Below are 11251 nucleotides of genomic sequence, written 5' to 3'. Positions count from 1 at the left end.
AGACTTTTCTTCATTTGCAGGAACTGCATTAATTGCATGTTGTATTAGCTTTTTAGAACAGTCATGATGACTGATTGTTTTGATATTCAGTGAGGTTTTCAAAGGATTTCACAAGCCCACATGGTTGGGGAAATTACTCAACCCATAACACAAAGTTATCTCTAAATTGACGTGAAAACAAGAAGATTATCAGAATTTTCGTGTAAGAACAGGAATGTGTTCACTGAATCCTGTTGTACTTTCCTCAAGTCTGTGGGTTCTTACGTAGGCACGGCCAGGGTTAGACCAGGCTTACTAGGAGCAAATCTCAAACTGAACACATTTTTTTTACCTTGTCAGAGTATAAAAACACACCTCATCTCCTTCTCTAAATGTTTAGAATATACTATAAATATATATACTATCACTCTCTCCAGCAGTCTAATTTTCCCTGAAATATGGTAATTAAAGCAAGGTGTGTGCACTCCATACCCACCCCCTCAACTACCACTGCACCGCTGCCATCCACCTCAACCCAGTCCAGTCCTTTCCATTGCGTAAACATCAAATTACATAAACACTGTGTTTGATTTACAGTACAACCGAGCCCAGAGGTTGTGGGCGGTGCTCATTTTTTGATCACTGACGCCTCGTATATTCTGACACATCACTGCTCGGGCAAGAATAGCTGATCTCTGTGCCTTTCAGGCTGCAGGGCTTTCTCATTACAATAACCCAACTCCTACACCAGGCGCACAGTTTCCGGCTACGCTTGGCCATGTGTGGATCACAGAGGCATTGAAGCGAAAGTACGCCCATGCACACACACACGCATCCCCTTCCGGTGGTACTTCACTGTGGCGACGCGCGGTGAGGGCCCTTGTGGGATTTGGATTTTCGATTGGCTGCTTGACGCCCACAGCTGCCAGAGAGCTGTTGAGGAAGACTTCCTGTTAGAGTGGCGTATGAAATCAAGGATGTCAATGTAAATGAGACCTCAACTTCTCTTTAGCATGTTACCATCACTACCACCATGAGCCAAAATATTTGTGTTATGGACATGTCCAGCACCCATGTACCACCATATACAGTACCATGTTCATGTGATGTTGTCAGTTTAAAAACCACCCTGCATGTTTGTCCTATGTCTTTTTCCACTCTGTTCATAATCTCAACTAGGGCTGCAAATAACAATTATTTTCATCAGTTAATCTTTTGATTATTTTCTCAATTAGTCCTTTGGTCAATATAATATCGATCACTGTTGCCCAAAGCCCAAGGTGCAACTTCAAATGTCTTGTTATGTCCTAACCAACATTCCATAACCAAAGACATTCAGGTTGTCATCATAGAAGAATAAATAAACCAGAAAATATTAACAGTTAAGAAGAAGAAACCAGAGATTTGTGTTTGTTTGCTTAAGATATTTTTCAAAATGATTAATTGATTGTCAAAATAGTTGGTAATTAACTTTCTGTTGATCAACTAATCAACTAACCGCTGCAGCTTAAATCTCAATTGTCTCTTTTGGTTGAAATCTCCAAATGAAGCCAATGAAGTTATTAATTAAACAAGCTGTGTGTCCTTAAATACATCTTATATCACATTTAAAACTTGTACACCATTTGTCATTGTATGACAGCAAATGACTAGCTTACAATGTTTCCCAAACGTAATAGGAAAAAAAAAGGGGGGGGTCGTTAACAAAGACAAGATAGTCACAAAAGCTCGATTTAAAATCAGTCTGCGCCCCGTCGTAAATACACAGAACTGATGTGCAAGCATTGTAAAGGTCACTTGTTCAAGTTGTTCGGTATCTATGCAAACTACACAAACACCAGAGAAACACTTATCACCCCGCCAACACATGTCACACGCTCACACAGACAGATAACGTCACAGATGTTCCTTATTTTTCCATTATTCATCAAAACTCAAGCTGACTTTGAAAACATCAGCAGAAGAAATAATGACTGGACAAAGTTGGAGTCTTGTCCTTGATTCTTTGTAACCATGCCAACAAATAATGACAGTTTTCCTAACTCTCTGTACTGGGCAAAAATTGTGAAATATGATGTAATTTTATTCATTGTACATACCCTTAAATGACCAAAAAAGGGAGATAAAGTATAGAAGAGGTAAGCCTATAGGTGAAATTAGAATGTGACTTTTTTTATTTTATTGGAGTTGCATCTGTGCCTTGTCTGACAGGTGAGGCTTGCGCTTCATATACAGCTGATATGGTTTGATGTTCCAGCATGTCATAAACATTATTTATGTCTTCCAGTATGCTCTGCCAATGAAAATGTTGGTTCCCGAATACAAATATGTAGGTCATGACACAGTCATCATGGGAGTTAGTGAGTGATGAAAGATTGTCTCATAGAGAAATGAGAAAATCACCAAAAAAAATTGATGGCATTTTAGAGCTGTGACTCACCTTTATAAATATCAGAACACAATGTAGATTCAATATACCTTTTAAAAACTGCAGAGAGCTACCATTATATTGTGCTGCACAGGTTCTCTGATTACAGGAAGTTACCATTTTGATTAGCTTGACCTGTACAATGTAATTCAAAGCAATACACCAGCATTGTTTTATAAAGCTGATGAATTTAGATTTGGCAGCAATTAGTTGATTAACTGATGGGCGGACAATTGATCAGCATCTGGTCTGCAAATTGTTATGTTGTAATTGTGTTTTTTGCAAAATATTCTGACTCCAGCTTATTAAATGTGAATATTTCTGGTTTCTTTAGTCTGTTGGTTGGAACAAAACAACATTTTTGAAGTTTTTGGATTCTGGAAACAGTGATTGACATGTTTCACAATTTTCTAAAATTTTGATTCAGGTCTGTTGGAGGTTTTTTAGGTCATAATTATTCAAGTGATTTATTTTTGTAATGAATGGTGTTGCTAGAAGGATCGCAATAGGTTTTCTACTTTCTACTTTGAACATTGCAAGTTACACATTATAATCCAGTTTATTTCCAACTCTATGAAATAAAAATGTATCTTTTCAAAGTTTAGAACATGCTGCTTGAAGCTTAAACCCAAATACCAAACATATGTTCAAAGGTTTATGTCCGGAAGTGTGTTTAGGATTTCAGGGAAATGGTGACACGGACAAAACAAATGATGTCAGCCGCCACCAGCAGCAGCAGCAGACCTGTATGCTGTAGTGAGTGTGGGTGGGATTACACAGTGACAGCTGGGTGAGATCATTACGATTCGGGAAAGGGGGGTAGGGGGGATGAGAAGGGGGGGAGAACCCGAGGATCGGGGGAGGGGGACGCAGAGGGGACGGGGTATAATGGATGCTGGGGCAGACGGGCGGGGGGCGGGTGTAGCATGGCTTTTATGGTGACATTCTTTTCTCTTAGGAATGCATGCGCTCGTACATTGTGAAAAAAATGTAGGAATATCAGCATAGAAGGAAATAATGCAGCAGCGCCACAACGTTCACATTATAGACATGGAGGACCTGAAGCAAGAGACAAGTATTAGGATAGTTCAGGTTGACAGGAGTAATTGATATGTGGATATAAAAAGGGGGGGATTTGGGGAGAGGAGGAGTGGGTTAATGGGGGTAGGAAGACAGATGACTCACGGGGCTTCCAGTAAGAGGTCTGACTCAGCTACTGGAAGCCCCCTGACCCTGTCTGGAGACAATATGTTGCCAATAATCAGTGTTTTTTACTTTGCTGGAGACCCTAAAGGTCATAAAACTATGAAAAAAGCAAGCAGGAAAGTTATGACTAACCAACAGCTGTCACCACTGTTGATTTCGTGTTAAAATGCATGCAGTACAAACAGGTCATAGATTTTGAATAATGCACGCATACACAATATTTTTTGGAGTATGTTCCTGGGTCTCAGTATTTGTCCCCAAAGATGGACTTTAACATGTTTCCCAGCAAGCATCAAAAGGGAGCCTCAGAACATTTTCCAAGACTTGCTTTTATTTTCCAAAACAGTTCATGAATCATGCATGTGTACTCTTCATCATCACCCCCCACCGCCACTGCCACCCCCACCCCCACCCTTCTACGGAATAGAGACAAAAAACCCCATACATGCACAGTATCCCCCCCCCCCCTTTTCATTGATTTGTTCATTGTTTTTGTCACTCTCTCAAACTGAGTCTGCTTTACTCTTTCTTTGAATTGATCCATCTTTCTGCTAAACCTCCTGACCTGTGAATCGTGTTCCTATAGCGACTCTAAGATGGGAAGCAAGTGGATCGCTTTCACCCACGGCAACAGTAACCATATAAATGGCAGGAACCACTTATCAGAAGTGCCATTGTGAGTCATGGCTGGTGGACAGCTGATGTCTGGACTATGCCAAATTTTACAGCATATAAAATGTTCCTTTATCTTCCATGTTTTCTTATCTTGTTATTTTGTGAAACAGGAAAAATACAGGTTTTTGGTTATATAATTGATGACTAAGGTTTGAACGTCAGTTGTCATCTGTGTGTGCTTTCTCCTGCTGTTAAGAACTTGTTTCCAAACACATGAAAATGCAAGACCAGTTCTTGCCTTGAACTTTGTCGTTTTAGCTTATCTTTGCGTGGTTTGGATCATGTTCTCAATCCTAAAAAAAACTGCAGCATCGTTTACCAGGAAGAGAAGCGACACTTGTTATTTGAGTTCATGCACCATAGATGTCACAAGGTTATGTAAGCAAACTAAAAGAGGAAACAAAAGAATTCAAACACACAGCTCTTCTTAAGATTGGTGCAATCACACCCTTAGTGAGACTCATTTATCCATCTGACTCGAGTTAGTTGAACTTTAAAAATAACTGTTGGACAGGACTGCAAATTTGAGGAACTAATTGGTTTTGCCTGTTCTATGACTCCATGCCAAAAAGACACAAAGTCCTAGCCCTCTTCACCGTCTCCTTCCTCCTCTTCCTCCAGTTTTTATCCGCTCGCCTCTCCATGTTTGAGGCCTGTAACAGCTTCTGGTGACGGATAATAGTCGGACAGAGGGCCTGTTTCCTGGATGTGAACTTAACTTCCATGTCACATACACAGATATCCTTTGAGGATGGGAGGTACACACACACACACACACACACACACACACATAGATGACCTTCATTGACATAGACCCAAACACTACACCTTACTTCCTCTTTGGAAAGAAAAAACCTACATTCCTTACATTGACCTACATCTGCTTTACATTATCATTCCACAACCAGTAAGACACTAAATCAATAGTATAAATATTTTTATATCTATAGGTCAAATGTCACTTAATTAGAACTTATTTTTCTAATTATATTTTGATGTTGAAAGCTTTTAAAGTTGCTGCACCTGCACGAATATGCAGTTTAAAATACGTGAAATCACATTACAGTAATGTGAGCATATGAAGTATGTTAAGTACCTGTGAAAAGACGTGACGTAGGTATCTGCCAAATACTATAAACTGACTTCCAACTACTCCATGAAAAACATGTGAATCACAGCAGAGAAAATTCCAACAGAGACCAAACCTCAGTTAAAGCCAACTTAAGCAATAAGCTCTTAGAGTGTATTTTGTTGCTCCTGAGGGAAGACAAATTGTTCAGTTTTGGTGATGTAACTAATTGTGTTTTTCTTGCATAGCAGCTCCTTTTTCAAAATACACATTTATTTTACAGAAAATCATTCATGTTTAAGGGAAATATAAAACACAGAATTACCATGTGGACAATGAAAATGCTGCTGTCACAGTCATGACTTGCACTATTTTGAGCTCAAATTGTAATAGAATCATCCTCCAATGTCCTCCTATCTCCTTTTGTTTTTAAAGATATATGTATGATGTTGCCTTATCGTGCAGTTAATTTAAAGGTCTGACTGTGGCTCACAACCAGTTCACATCTCTCCTCTCTCTCTTTCTCCTTCTTTCTTGTGGTCTCAATTCTCCCTCTAATTATGACTCTATTTACTGTCTAATTAAAGCTGACATCCCATGAAAAGTAAATATTTGAAATGAGCTGGTGGAACCCATATTAATGCAACTGTATTTAAAAGCAAAGGCATAGCGTAGGCATCCTTGGATTTCTTTCAGCTCCATATCTGTATGAATTGCCCACTCTGCTGCCTCCCAAATAAGCGTTAAACCTGGTAGAAGTCTGAGGTGGGATGCAAGCAGCCCACGCTTTTACTAAAAACAAAAGTAAAGATACATCTGGGAGCGAGCGCAGTCTGCAAGTGTTTTGATTTACTTCTGTAATTTCACTGTAGCTCCGGTGGTTTTACTGTAAACCACTCCTACACTGTCTGCAGATGTGGCACTAGATGCAGTGGGAGGGATTGCATTTGTTGTGTGTATGTGTGTGTGTGTGTGTGTGTGTGTGTGTGTGTGTGTGTGTGTGTGTGTGTGTGTGTGTGTGTGTGTGTGTGTGTGTGTGTGTGTGTGTGCGTGTGTGTGTGATCTGACTAAACTTGTGTGCTCTGACTAAACTTTCTGAGGTACTCTGTTGGTGTCTTCCAAAGGAAATTGACTTCACTCCTTGCAATAGTTGATCAATCACTCTGATTTTTCCAGGACAATTGCAGAAAAACTTTCAAACTCTCACTTTTTCACAATGACTCTCTCTCTCTCTGAAGGCTTCCTGTATGCTCCTAATTGATCAGTTCTGTCAGATGAAAGCAAATCCAGACTCTAAAAAGGCCTGATTTTTTTTATATTGGAGCAATTAGTGTACAGGGTTCTTATTTCACATCCCACAGAAACCTCATGGTATTTTTCTAAATCTATAGCCTGCAATATATAACTGCAGTATGTTAAATAAGCTACTAGAACTAGCTCATGATATCAACTAAAAGGTGATGATACAGTATGACAAAGTTGTGTTAGGGCTGAAAAAAAATCTGTTATTGCAGCACAGCAGCGCTTTGAGCTAAACAGTGACATAAATAGCATGCAGATTAGCACTGAGCACAAAGTACAGCTGAGAAAAAGCTAACCAAAATCCAAAAGTTATTACAATTTATCCTGAGAGGGACACTGATATCTGCACTATATGTTATTACAATCCAGCTGACAGTTGAAGACATTTCACTTAACACCACAAATGTCAACATAATGCTGGGATCTGAGGAAAAGTCAGGAGATTGCCAAAGTAAGTCAACTGAACTGCTGATGCTACCTCCTGAGTCACAGCTGCTAGATAAAAATACGCAAAATGAAAATTCAGGGATCACCAAAGTCAAGAGCATTTGTCCTCTTGGGATCATGAATGTCAATGGAATTTTACTTAAGCCTCTGTTTATTTATCTGTTTGCCTGATTGTTTTTGCATCATTTCTCAATCATCTCGTGGTTTATTGTGGATTATCCCACAAAAACAAACTTTCTACACACACATTTTTTAACCTCATCCATCATTGTCACTTAGCCTCATTATATTAAAACAAACAGTAGAGCAGCTGGACATTGTTGCTCATACTCTTTTCATTCCTCAAACATAATAACATGGATATAATCTATATTCATCCCAGTGACTACATCCAAACAACCAACACCAAATGAGAAGAATGCTAAGGAATCTGAAGGCATCCTGGACTTTCCATTCATTCTGTCAAGGATCGGCGAAAAACAAACTTGTTTTCATCCAGGAGCTGTATTGTTTCTACACGTGTTGTTGTGCGACTGATGAATTGAGCGCCCAGTCAAGAGCCGAGCAGCTGAAAGTGTTTATGCCAGCCCTTTAGGTGCAGGTGCACAATCGAGCCCCAGGGAAGGAAATGGAGGGGAGGGGTTTGAATGTGACACAAACAGGAAACAAGCTTTGTGTTCCCTTTTGCTCAGTGGTGCACGAGAAAGGTTTATAACTTTGCGCTTGTGCAAGCTACTTTGTAGGCTTATCTAACAAAACATCCTTTGCCAGGCGCTTGCATAACAGGCACCAACGAAACATATTAACCTACTAAATTCAGCCCATTTTAAATCTGTCATTGATCACAGTTTTATCTTCACCTAGACTTTTATGATACGTGATTACAAACAGAAGAGTTTAATGGGATCACTGGGCAAAATGCCAATGAAAGTTCAGGACATGCCTCTTGAATTTAAAATAAGTGATGCCCTTTTTTTTTTTTTGCATGTTCACATTTTGTTTTTTGTCAAATATTGGATTTCTGTCCTCCTCAAGGCCAAACAGTTCTTGCTAGTGTGTTCTGGGTGAGAAACGTGTAAGTAATTTGATCCCAAAACAAGCAAGTACACAGCCTGAAGCAGTAAAACCGTGAGCACCACATACTGTTGCCAGCAGTAGTACAAAATTGCCAGCCAGTGGATAACAGTAAATAAAACAGCTAGCATGGTGGCAAAATAAGAATAAAACCAGAGGGATGGAAGCCTGAATGCTTTTTACCAAAACATAATCTGTATTTACAAAATTCAGTGATTGTTTTAGGGATAAATAATGTTTCTACTTGAGTTTAGAGTAGTTAATATATCATCCATCCATCAAACCTGGGAGTTGATGCTGTGAATGCATTAAATATGTGTTCAGGCTAACAAGGTCTGTATGTCCAGGGAACAGGGTGTGTTTTTCTTGTGTGTGCATCCGAGGGATGTCCTACACTGTATGGGAACAGGTCCCACCCCTGTACAGGAAAGACATTAGGAACAGCGAGTATGTTGGGGGAGAGGGAGACAGACCAAGGAGAGGGGGGGCTTTCAGGGAAAGGAGGAAACGAAAAGAGAACACCCTCAACTTTTCATTCTCACAACAAAACCCCTCCCTATGCCCCTTCCCCCTCTGTCCTCGTCCTCCTCCTCCTCCTCTCTCAACAAGTGCGAAGTGTCCCTCCTCAACAATAAGTGCACCGCAGCGTAGCACAACAACAAATAGTGCGTCACTAACAAGTCACAAAAAACATTCCTGCCTGTCTGTGTTTGCGTGTTGTCCACTTATTCCCGCCGCTTCTCCCTGGACTTGATATGTGTTTTGGGACAGACAGTTTGTTATGGGAGGGGTCCTCTGTGTTTAGTTCAATTTTTTCTTCCTCACAGTTTGGAGTGTTTACTGACTGACCCTGGAACAATTGTTTTTGTTGTGATCCATTGATTTTTTGTTTCAGTTTGACCTAAAAAATGATTTGTATGCTCTTCTGTAGTAACTGATGCTGCAAGAATTTTGACACAATTTGTGGGCTAAGCAACAAAGCAGTTTGATTGTAACAAAAATAAATGGTTGTTTTATTACAGTACAGATCATCCATGTCTGGCTGCAGTCTTGTTTTCATATGGGGGGAAAAAACAGCCTTAATTCTGGCCTTCTGAGTTTATCCAACTTGATTCGAAAGTGTTTCATAAGACTGACGATGTCCTCAGTTCTTAGATGAGGACGGATGAGACATTTTCACATGAACATCAGCACAATTGAACATTTGGTTCTCATAAAAACAGTAACAACATCGATTTGTGACCTGAATCTGGGCCACAAAACAGCTCTTCTGTAAACACCAGCGCCAAAAGGGAGGGAGGGGTTTGCTTGTTTTTAGAGTGAAGTGCCACTCCAGCTTTTCTCGTGGGAGTGATTCATTCCTGTAGCGAAAAAGAGAGACAGCAGAGAAACAGAGAGAGTGGAGAGAGATAACAGGGAAACCAAGTAATAGCTTGATATACAGTTTCTACAAGGCATTTCCGAGTTGAAGCAATCTCACTTTACGAAATAGCAACATTTGTGATGACTGGAACAACTGTGAAATAATGAGCAATGTCAGTATATTTAGAACAGAAACAACACAATACAAAAGTTAGGCTACTAATACTACCTGTAGTTGAGCCTGATTTATTAGAAATGTTGATGTTTTAAAATGCAAGAAATGCATGAGAATCCCCAGCAGGGGTGGAGGACTCAGGACCAGAAACACCAAGATGGTTTTAGCTCAATGATTTGGTCAGTCACTCTGTGTGGTGTTGGAGTGCCGCTAGCTCTCACTAATTCCCTAGTATAAAACTGTAGGCAAACAAACAGACAAAAGAAAGTTGATCGTCTAGCAAGTCAAAGATACAGCAACAGTTGTACATTTTTCTTAGAATTAGGTTGACCAAACAAAAGGTAAAAACTATTGTAGAGACTTTCTGCCTCTTTATGGGTAAAAATTGCTTAACACGGCTAACATTTTGCAAATATTGTGTTCAGGCCATGTTTTTGTTCCATAACCCCTTTGTTTCTGGAGAAGACGTCTTCATGCAAAACTTGTGCGCAACAAATGATCAAAGTTTGTCTCTGGATGCAACTGGCTTACAACAGTAACTATAATCGCATCAAGGCCTGGTGTGCTGCAAGTTTCAGTTAACTGTGGAAGTGAATAGTGAAGGAGGACAGTTCGGGTGAATGAGTTCATATAGTGATTCTGATTTTTCTCAACAATGGCTGATTCATATCTAATTCACTTAACGACCAGGTTGCAGTTTAACCTTCTGACCCAAGTTTTTGTCCATGACTCTCAATCGTGGACTCCTAATTAGTTCAACTTTACAATTGGCTCTTTCATTTACGTCAGACGCTGCATGTCTTCCCAGGCTCACTGTTGTTTTTAAAAAAAGACAAGACGGTAGGGCGTTGTTGTTGTACTAGTTGTGCTAGTTTAGCTGGGAGTGAAGGAATCCCTGACGTCCAGTTTTAATAAGTGTGGAAGGGTGGATCCTTACTTAATGCGTAGTCAAAATCTTTGTTGATCTAGTTGTGAGATGTTAAAGTTCATTAATAGAAACTTGTCTGCATATCAAAAGATCTGTTAAACCTGTTGGTGTGCTGCAGGAAGAATAGTTTAATAATTTAGCTGTCAGCAATTTGGTGTATTTATTTACTTAAATCAAATCGAATTTTTCTACATTTCATCTTTGCATACTTTTCATAGCTGTGGTGATAAATTAATTGTAATTGATTGTAGAGTTTACAAGGCAATTACAGCATCTATTCAAATTTCTATCTCAGCACATCAAACATTATTATCATGTTTAAGCAGCGTGCAGCGTTTTTTTTTTTCTCCAGAAATGCAAAAGGCCAACTCCTACAAAAAAGAGCTTTTGGTGAGTGAATCGTACTCTGAGAAATTGTGTATCACCATAGATAATCCAGTTAAGACATTGCATGGAGAAAGATCTCACGAAAGCTTCATGCAGAGACCAGATATTAGTGTTGGGTGCAGCAACATTTCCTGTTTTTAAACTCACAAACGAGTCTCATCTGTTTTTAAGGCCCACTAGCAAGAACACTGGGTTTGAAATGTTTGAAAACTAACCAAC

The sequence above is a fragment of the Scomber scombrus genome, chromosome 15 (assembly GCF_963691925.1).
Source record: "Scomber scombrus chromosome 15, fScoSco1.1, whole genome shotgun sequence".
NCBI lineage: Eukaryota > Metazoa > Chordata > Actinopteri > Scombriformes > Scombridae > Scomber > Scomber scombrus.
The sequence above is the reverse complement of the archived record's forward strand: the minus strand, read 5'-3'. Positions refer to the sequence as shown.